Source organism: Budorcas taxicolor, chromosome 9 (genome assembly GCF_023091745.1).
Source record: "Budorcas taxicolor isolate Tak-1 chromosome 9, Takin1.1, whole genome shotgun sequence".
Classification (NCBI taxonomy): domain Eukaryota; kingdom Metazoa; phylum Chordata; class Mammalia; order Artiodactyla; family Bovidae; genus Budorcas; species Budorcas taxicolor.
Window position 1 is genome coordinate 24,101,182 of NC_068918.1, and position 10,663 is coordinate 24,111,844.

Consider the following 10,663-nt stretch of genomic DNA (forward strand, 5'->3'; position numbering starts at 1 on the left):
TTTGCTTATTAAATATGATTTTCCAGTTGTTTGTTTTGTTCAGATGTACTCCCAGTGTCTAGACCAATGCCTGGCAACAGTAGATACTGAGTGAATGAATACACTTCACATAATTACAGTAACAATGCGTGACAACCAAATCTCCCAGTAGGAACCTCCACCAACAAACAGCACTTGTTAGAATATAAAAATTCAAGTCTATGGGATTATACTTTATTTGCCCCATAGAGTTATTCCTCAGCCCACTATGGCCGTCCCTTCTCATGTCTGTCTGTGAGCCCTACTTTGAAAATAACAAATCTAGACTCTCTAAGCCTTGCTACAGTTGTTCCCCAGTGTCCATAGGATTGATTCCAAGACCTCTGCAGATACCAAAATCCCTGGATGCTCAAGTCCCTTATATTAAAGTGTGCTGTGTACAGTTGGCCTCTGATGAGTGGGTTCTTCATCCTCACAGTTGGTTGAATCCGAAGATGCTGAACCCAGCGATATGAAGGACAAACTGTCCTCCCCAGGTGATGCATGTGTGTGTTTAGTTTGAGAAGCACTGCTTTAAGGACTGCAGTACAGGGTGGTGACTCTAGTCAACAACATTGTGTTGTGTCCTTGAAAGTTGCTAAGAGAGTAGATCTTGAGTGTTTTTACCACACACACACACACACATGCACCCATACGTATACAATCCATGTGACATGATGGATGTGGTAAGTAACTTTATTGAGGTAATCGTTTTGCAAGTTATACGCACATTAACTTGTCACATACATCTTCAGCTGAATTTAGTCGCTCAGTCATGTCTGACTGTTTGCCACCCCATGGACTGCCGCACACCAGGTCTCCCTGTCCTTCACCATCTCCCAGAGCTTGCTCAAACTTGGGTCCATCGAGTCAGTGATGCCATCCAACCATCTCATCTTCTGTCATCCCCTTCTCCTCCTGCCTGCAATCTTTCTCAGCATCAACATCTTTTCCAGTGAGACAGTTCTTTGCATCAAGTGGCCAAAGTATTGGAGCTTCAGCTTCAGCATCAGTCCTTCCAATGATTATTCAGGACTAATTTCCTTTGGGATTGACTAGTTGGATCTCCTTGAAGTCTAAGGGACCCTCAAGAGTCTTCTCCAACACCTCAGTTCAAAAGCATCAATACATCTTGAACCTTAAGGACTTCCCTGTAGCTGAAACGGTCAAGAATCTGCCTGAGATGCAGGAGACCAGGGTTTGATCCCTGGGTTGGGAAGTCCCTCTGGAGAAGAGAATGGCAATCCACTCCAGTATTCTTGCCTGGAGAATTCCATGGACCAAAAAGCCTGGTGGGCTACAGTTCATGGGGCCACAAAGAGTCAGACACTACTGAAAGATCAAAACACACAATTGTCTGTCAATAATATCTCAGTGTAACCGAGGGGAAGCTACTGCAGTCACTGGCATAACAACGGTCAGCTCTGATCCCTTGGCCCTGCACCAGCCAACTCCAAACAGAGGCGATAGAGACACCTAAGTGATTGCAGTGGGTCGTGAGTTAGTTCATCAATCAACAAATGCTAATCACGCTAGGCGCCATGCCTTTAGTTCCCTGTGTGTCTCCCCTGACTACTACACAAAGTCTCACTGTTAGTCACGTGGAGTGTCAAATCATGAGTCACCTCAGTAAAGACATCATTCAACCCCTTTATTTTGCTTGTGAGGAAACTAAAATTGTGAATGGCCTGGGGTCTGTAGAACAGACTAAAATCCAGGTTTTTGTTTATATCACATTTTATCCTTCTTCTGTGTAAAACTCAAGAGAGATATGGTTAGATTTGACCCCTACCCATATGACCAGACACCTGAAGTAGGGAGAGCTTGTCTGCAGAAGGCTTGAGGGAAGGAACGTGATACTTGGGAATGACCTCCTTACATTCACCTCCTATCATGGATGAGAGAGCATTTAAAGAGAGGGTTGAGAATGGATACACGTATATGTATGGCTGAGTCCCTTTGCTGTCCACCTGAAACTCTCACAACATTGTTAATCAGCTATACTCCAATAGGAACTAAAAAGTTTAAAAAATAAAAAGAAAGGGTTAAAGTGCAGGTCAGATTTTGACAGGAAGAACTGGGTAGAAGGGAGAGTAGTTCAGGCCTCAAGGTCTTCCCAGAGATGAGGCCGCAGAGGTTGTGTGTGGAGACAGCGAACGGGCCACTCAGTGGGATTTGAGGGGACTAGACTGTAGAGTTCGGGTCATGTTGTGGAGAATGTCAACCCTAAGCTTGGAACAGGAAAGCACTGAGTTTGGAAATAATCTTTAAAGCCCTCTCAGATTGTTTTTCCCAGCACCAAACTCTGTCTCTTATCTTTGGCTCAGAGCTTGTCAAGGAAAGTCGCTTTTTGCTTCTTAAGTGTTGTTGGTTTCCTCCTTCCAATTGCTCTTCCGCACGTCTATGAGCTGGTTTTAAACTCCGCTTGGCTGTGTTGCCTACTGCTCAAAATATTTTGAGAACTTAAAATAGAGGACTAAAGGTAAGGCTGCTAAGCCTGCCATTTGGTGCCCCCTGCAACCTGACCCCCACTTTCCTCTCTGATTTTATTCCCCATGACCTGCTGTAGAGCTCCCTGCCCTCATCAAGCTGAAGAATCCACTGCTTTACAGTAAATTAAACATGTTTCCACCTACGGTCACAGCCTCCGCTGAAACAGCATGTCTAAGTCCATGAGTCTCATCTTCCTTTTGCATCTAGCTCCTCTAAGATTCCCCTGATTCACCCCACTATAACCATCAGCTACCATCTCTTCTTAAAAACCTTTGCACTTTTCCCTATTATTCAAATGGCAACTGATTTATTTTCTCATTGAGCTGGAATTTGTGGATGCCTGCTGTGTGTCAGGTCCTAAAACATGAGTGCCAGAATTCCAGCCCTGGAAGACCTGACAATCTAGTGGGGGAGAGAGTCAGTCTCACAAGCGTATGAGAGATGTAGTGATGGTGGTAAAATCGAGTAATGTGAGAGCAACCAAGATGAAGTAATGAGAGGGATGAAAAACGGAAGGGAGGGAGACGGGGAGAAGGAAGGGAAAGTGAAGGGGGGGGAATGCGAAGGCTTTTTGGTAACAGCGATTTCCCAGTTTAGCTTTGAAGAATGGGTCATAGTCACAAAGGGTTGATGGGATGGGAAAGGATGAGTCCATGTGAAGTCTTGCAGCTGACAGTGGCAAATTTGAAGAATCACTCAAGTTAACTTAGCAGGTAATCGCTGATGATGCTCGTGGAAATGTGTGATTTGCTCCATGCTTTTAGGAACGATTTTTCTTTAATCCAGTTGAGGGGCAGGTGCATCATCTGTGAGTTTTTTGTCACATTGCTGCAGATCCCCAGTTAATCAGCTCTATAGTTGGAAAACTGCTTCAAAAATCAACCAATATTAAAATTCTTCCATGAAACAAGTTCTTTTAAAACAGAACTTGTGGGTGGACCTTGCGACTTTAGGGTTCGAGCTGTCCAGTGATCACGCGGTGTTACGAGGTGGTCATACACGCGTCTTAAGGCCACAATGTTGCCTCCATGCCCCAGGCTAAGCTCTCCAACCCCAGTAACCCCCGAGTCTTCTTCAATGTGGACATCGGAGGGGAGCAAGTTGGTTGAATTGTCTTATAATTGTTTGCAGATATTATACCCAAAACTGCAGAATTTTTGTGCATTGTATACAGGAGCAAAAATCACTGGACCCACCACTGGAAAACCTCCCTGTTTCAAAGGATGTCCTTTGTGTCGAATTATTAAGAACTTGATGACTCAGGGTGGAGACTTCTCAAATCAGAATGGGACAGGTGGAGAAAGCATTTGTGGTGAAAAACTTGAAGGTGAAAATTTCCGTTATAAGCATAATGAGGAGGGATTGCTGAGCATGGCCAAAGCGGGCAGCAACACCAACGGCTTACAGTTCATCACCACGGTTCTGACTCCACACTTGGATGGGAAGCACATAGTGTTTGGCCAAAGGATTAAAGAATGGGTGTGGCAAAGATTCTGGAAAATGTGGAGGTGAAAGGTGAAAAACCTGCCCAATTGTGTGTTATTGCAGAATGCGGAGAAATGAAAGAAGGTGATGATCGGGAAATATTCCCAAGGGATAAACCTAGTGACAGTCACCCAGTTTTCCCCAAGGATGCGGACGTGGATTTAAAAGATATAGATAAAATTATATTAGTATCAGAAGACTTAAAAAACATTGGAAATACATTTTTCAAATCCCAGAACTGGAAGATGGCCATTAAAAAATACACAAAAGTTTTAAGGTATGTGGAAGGCTCTAGGGCTGCTGCTGAGGACGCAGATGGAGCAAAGCTGCAGCCTGTCACTTTCAGCTGCGTGCTGAATATCAGCACTTCCAAATGGAAGATGTCCGATCGGCAGGGTGCAGTCGATAGCTGTTTGGAGGCCCTTGAAATAGACCCATCAAATACCAAAGCCCTGTACCGTAGAGCCCAAGGATGGCAAGGATTAAAAAGAATATGTTCAAGCATTGGCTGGTTTTAAGAAAGCTCAGGAGATAGCACCAGAAGAAAAAGCTATCCAGGCAGAATTGCTGCAAGTCAAGCAAAAGATAAAGGCACAGAAAGATAAAGAGAAGGCAGCTCATGCAAAAATGTTTGCTTAACGAGGAATTCAGTTTTGCTTAAGTGTGCGTTGGTTGCATAAGCGAGGAAGACAGAACAAACGGTTTGTCTCGTTCTGTTTGATACCTCCGGTGCTACCTCTGCCACGTTTACAGTCCAGGAATATGGATAGGGACTTACTCCTAATACACTAGTGTTACAACCTACAGTGGCGTCGACTCCCTTTTCAGTGGCTCTCTGCATTATTCAAAGGATAGTGGTGTCTCCAGCCTGTTTTTAAACTCCTAAAGACACATCGTGTTTGAATAAACAGACAAAATCTGGGGAAAAAAAACCAAACAAGCAGAAACTGTCTTTTCTTCATTAAACTATAGATAATTGTGATATTGAATTGCTAAGGACTTTTTACTCCCCTTCAATCTATGACTCTCTTACTATTGTAATAAAATTCCATCCTTTTGGCAAGCATTTATTGAGTATGGTGTTAGACTCCTCTTATGTACCCCTTCCCACCCTCTCCTCTGCGTGAGCCCTTTCCAACTTCCTCCGGGCACCACCTCCCCGCAGCTTTTCAGTCCCCACGAGGTGGGGACTTCGGGAGGTCTCATATATGCACAACTCAGAAACAGAGGGAGACCAGTGGGAGATGGGATCCAGAGATGAAGTCTTCTTTCTTCCTCTCTCAGAAGATTATTTTGAGATACAGTTTCTACACTTAGCAAAGGATGGTCTTCAACAATCAGGCCAACATTTGCCCTCTGAACCCTTTTCCCTCACTTTTGCTCTTCTGGAATTTCTTTCACCAGTAAAGTAGTTACATTTAAAGTCTTTGTCTCCAGAATTCTCTGGCAGTCCAATGAAAGTGGACTCTGCACTTTCATTGCCGAGGGCAGAGGTTTGATTCCTAGTCAGGGAACTAAGATTCCCGCAAGCCACTATAGTATAGTAGTTACTAAAAACAAACAAACAAACAAAAAGCTCTTTATCTCAGTCTCTGCCTTCTTGGGACTCCAGGTTCAGTTCAGTTCAGTCACTCAGTCGTGTCCGACTCTTTGCGACCCCATGAATCGCAGCACACCAGGCCTCCCTGTCCATCACCATCTCCCGGAGTTCACTCAGACTCACCTCCATCGAGTCAGTGATGCCATCCAGCCATCTCATCCTCTGTCGTCCCCTTCTCCTCCTGCCCCCAATCCCTCCCAGCATCAGAGTCTTTTCCAATGAGTCAACTCTTCACATGAGGTGGCCAAAGTACTGGAGTTTCAGCTTTAGCATCATTCCTTCCAAAGAAATCCCAGGGCTGATCTCCTTCAGAATGGACTGGTTGGATCTCCTTGCAGTCCAAGGGACTCTCAAGAGTCTTCTCCAACACCACAGTTCAAAAGCATCAATTCTTCGGTGCTCAGATTTCTTCATAGTCCAACTCTCACATCCATACATGACTACTGGAAAAACCATGGCCTTGACTAGATGGACCTTAGTCGGCAAAGTAATGTCTCTGCTTTTGAATATGCTATCTAGGTTGGTCCTAACTTTTCTTCCAAAGAGTAAGTGTCTTTTCATTTCATGGCTGCAGTCACCATCTGCAGTGATTTTGGAACCCCCAAAAATAAAATCTGACACTGTTTCCACTGTTTCCCCATCTATTTGCCATAAAGTGATAGGACCAGATGCCATGATCTTCGTTTTCTGAATGTTGAGCTTTAAGCCACCTTTTTCACTCTCCACTTTCACTTTCATCAAGAGGCTTTTTAGTTCCTCTTCACTTTCTGCCATAAGGGTGGTGTCATCTGCATATCTGAGGTTATTGATATTTCTCCCGGCAATCTTGATTCCAGCTTGTGTTTCTTCCAGTCCAGCGTTTCTCAAGATGTACTCTGCATATAAGTTAAATAAGCAGGGTGACAATATACAGTCTTGACGTACTCCTTTTCCTATTTGGAACCAGTCTGTTGTTCCATGTCCAGTTTTAACTGTTGCTTCCTGACCTGCATACAGATTTCTCAAGAGGCAGGTCAGGTGGTCTGGTATTTCCGTCTCTCTCAGAATTTTCCACAATTTCTTGTGATCCACACAGTCAAAGGCTTTGGCATAGTCCATAAAGCAGAAATAGATGTTTTTCTGGAACTCTCTTGCTTTTTCCATGACCCAGCAGATGTTCGCAATTTGATCTCTGTTTCCTCTGCCTTTTCGAAAACCAGCTTGAACATCTGGAAGTTCACAGTTCACATATTGCTGAAGCCTGGCTTGGAGAATTTTGAGCATTACTTTACTAGCATGTGAGATGAGTGCAATTGTGTAGTAGTTTGAGCATTCTTTGGCATTGCCTTTCTTTGGGATTGGAATGAAAACTGACCTTTTCCAGTCCTGTGGCCACTGCTGAGTTTTCCAAATTTGCTGGCATATTGAGTGCAGCACTTTCACAGCATCGTCTTTCAGGATTTGAAACAGCTCCACTGGAATTCCATCACCTCCACTAGCTTTGTCCATAGTGATGCTTTCTAAGGCCCACTTGTCTTCACATTCCAGGATGTCTGGCTCTAGATGAGTGATCACACCATCGTGATTATCCAGGTCATGAAGATCTTTTTGGTACAGTTCTTCTGTGTATTCTTGCCACCTCTTCTGAATATCTTCTGCTTCTGTTAGGTCCATACCATTTCTGTCCTTTATCGAGCCCATCTTTGCATGAAATATTCCCTTGGTATCTCTAATTTTCTTGAAGAGATCTCTAGTCTTTCCCATTCTGTTGTTTTCCTCTATTTCTTTGCATTGATCGCTGAAGAAGGCTTTCTTATCTCTTCTTGCTATTCTTTGGAATTCTGCATTCAGATGCTTATATCTTTCCTTTTCTCCTTTGCTTTTTGCTTCTCTTCTTTTCACAGCTATTTGTAAGGCCTCCGCAGACAGCCATTTTGCTTTTTTGCATTTCTTTTCCATGGAGATGATCTTGATCCCTGTGTCCTGTAGAATGTCACGAACCTCATTCCATAGTTCATCAGGCACTCTATCTATCAGATCTAGGCCCTTAAGTCTATTTCTCACTTCCACTGTATAATCATAAGGGATTTGATTTAGGTCATACCTGAATGGTCTAGCGGTTTTCCCTATTTTCTTCAATTTGAGTCTGAATTTGGTAATAAGGAGTTCATGATCTGAGCCACAGTCAGCTCCTGGTCTTGTTTTTGTTGACTGTATAGAGCTTCTCCATCTTTGGCTGCAAAGAATATAATCAATCTGATTTTGGTGTTGACCAGCTGGTGATGTCCATGTGTAGAGTCTTCTCTTGTGTGGTTGGAAGAGGCTGTTTACTATGACCAGTGCATTTTCTTGGCAAAACTCTATTAGTCTTTGCCCTGCTTCATTCCGTATACCAAGGCCAAATTTGCCTGTTACTCCAGGTGTTTCTTGACTTCCTACTTTTGCATTCCAGTCCCCTATAATGAAAAGGACATCTTTTTTGGGTGTTAGTTCTAAAAGGTCTTGTAGGTCTTCATAGAACCGTTCAGCTTCTTCAGCGTTACTGGTTGGGGCATAGACTTGGATTACTGTGATATTGAACGGTTTGCCTTGGAAACGAACAGAGATCATTCTGTCGTTCTTGAGATTGCATCCAAGTACTGCATTTTGGACTCTTTTGTTGACCATGATGGCTACTCCATTTCTTCTGAGGGATTCCTGCCCGCAGTAGTAGATATAATGGTCATCTGAGTTAAATTCACCCATTCCAGTCCATTTTAGTTTGCTGATTCGTAGAATGTTGACATTCACTCTTGCCATCTCTTGTTTGACCACTTCCAATTTGCCTTGATTCATGGACCTGACATTCCAGGTTCCTATGCAATATTGCTCTTTACAGCATCGGACCTTGCTTCTATCACCAGTCACATCCACAGCTGGGTATTGTTTTTGCTTTGGCTCCATCCCTTCATTCTTTCTGGAGTTGTTTCTCCACTGATCTCCTGTCGCATATTGGGCACCTACCGACCTGGGGAGTTCCTCTTTCAGTATCCTATCATTTTGCCTTTTCATACTGTTCATGGGGTTCTCAAGGCAAGAATACTGAAGTGGCTTGCCATTCCCTTCTCCAGTGGACCACATTCTGTCAGACCTCTCCACCATGACCTGCCCATCTTGGGTTGCCCAGCGGGCATGGCTTAGTTTCATTGAGTTAGACAAGGCTGTGGTCCTAGTGTGATTAGATTGACTAGTTTTCTGTGAGTATGGTTTCAGTGTGTCTGCCCTCTGATGCCCTCTTGCAACACCTACCATCTTCCTTGGGTTTCTCTTACCTTGGGCATGGGGTATCTCTTCACGGCTGCTCCAGCAAAGTGCAGCTGCTGCTCCTTACCTTGGACGAAGGGTATCTCCTCACCGCCGCCCTTCCTGACCTTCAAGGTGGGATGGCTCCTCTAGGCCCTCCTGTGCCCTTGGACTCCAGGTTAGAGAAGCATTTATTTACTATGTGCCAGGAACTATTCTAGACTCTTGGGCTGTAAGGAAGAGAGACTGAAGTTTAATCAGCCAAAAACTGTGTTTGTGATCTTCATGAGGAATATGAAACACAAATTGTATCATTTGTGTATATGCAGATATTTTATTTTAAGAATTTTTTTCCCCTGTGGCCTCTGCTAAGGGAAGAATTGAAAGAAAGGGGGTTACTAGAATATAAAATTTAAAAAGCTGTATGATGTATGATTAGGGAGTATGGACCTATGTAACTATGAAAGTGAATGTTGCTCAGTCGTGTCCAACTCTTTGCAACCCCATGGACTGTAGAGTCCATGGAATTCTCCAGGCCAGAATACTGGAGTGTGTAGCATTTCCCTTCTCCAGGGAATCTTCCCAACCCAGGGATCAAACCCACATCTCCTGACTTACAGGCAGACTCTTTACCAGCTGAGCCACAAAGGAAAAAAACGGAAGTCGCTCAGTCATGTCCCACTCTTTGCGACCTCATGGACTATAGCCTGTCAGGCTCCTCCATCCATGGGATTTTCCAGACAAGAATACTGGAGTGGGTTGCCATTTCATTCTCCAGGGGATCTTCCTGACCCAGGGATCAAACCCATGTCTCCAGCACTGCAGGCAGACTCTTTACCATCTGAGCCACCAGGGAAGCCCAATGTAACTATGTAACTATGGAGAAACAGAAAACAAAAAGCATAGTGGCCTCATAAAATAATCCTAGGTCCTGGGACCATAAGTTTTTCCCAAATGTGTTTTATTTCTCATCTTTTATTTCAGTTGTAGATATTTCTTTTCTGCATTCCCACCCCCAAACTCAACTCCTTTCCCCTTAATAATCAATTATTTTTTTCCTTAGAATGCTTCAGTTTAAACAGATGGTATGTATTTCCATGAGGCTATAACTTTCTTCACAGAGGAACGATCAGCATGTCTAATCATTAGGTGATATTTTAGGAAGACTGAGCACCCATTCAAAGTTAAGCTTCAAAACTGAATGTCATTCTCACCTATTTTTAATGCTGGGTGGCTCTGATCACACAATTCCCATATTAATGACAGTATACATTTCTTTCAAACACAGTTGAAATTGACCATTAATGAAGAAACTGTTTTCATTTCTGAAGGCTTTGAAAATATGTCAAAGGGAAGATAGTTAACGTTCATTTTATTAGTCATTTTAAAGTATCCCACAATGAAGAGTATGTGCCATTATTTCTGCTATTCCTGAAGGATCTTCTGAGCTTGCATACCTATTTTGATCTCCTGAATGTTTTAAAACACAACACTCCAGCTCCCCTGCCCCTACCATCTCCACCTTGATATTTCTCTCCTTGAACAGGAACATTTTCTACATCCTCCTGGTGAATCTCTGCTTGAACACAGCTGGTCATGTGGGGCTCCATGTAATTTCATCCACCTCGGGTCCATTTGTCACTATGAAAAAGAACACCATAGAAATGCCACTTAACTATGCTGTTCTTAAGGGAAGCATCCCCTGGTGACTATTCCAGATCATTGCCAATACCATCCAATCATGCAGAGAAGTTACAAATAGGAGATATGCATGCAGCCTGGCTTCCTAAATTTGTTCTCAGGCAA

At 43.5% G+C, this 10,663-nt stretch overlaps 1 pseudogene; it reads left to right on the forward strand.

Moving 5' to 3' along the window:
* Window positions 1-3,539: 3,539 nt before the first annotated feature.
* Window positions 3,540-4,635, forward strand: LOC128053578 (peptidyl-prolyl cis-trans isomerase D-like; annotated as a pseudogene).
* Window positions 4,636-10,663: the final 6,028 nt, after the last annotated feature.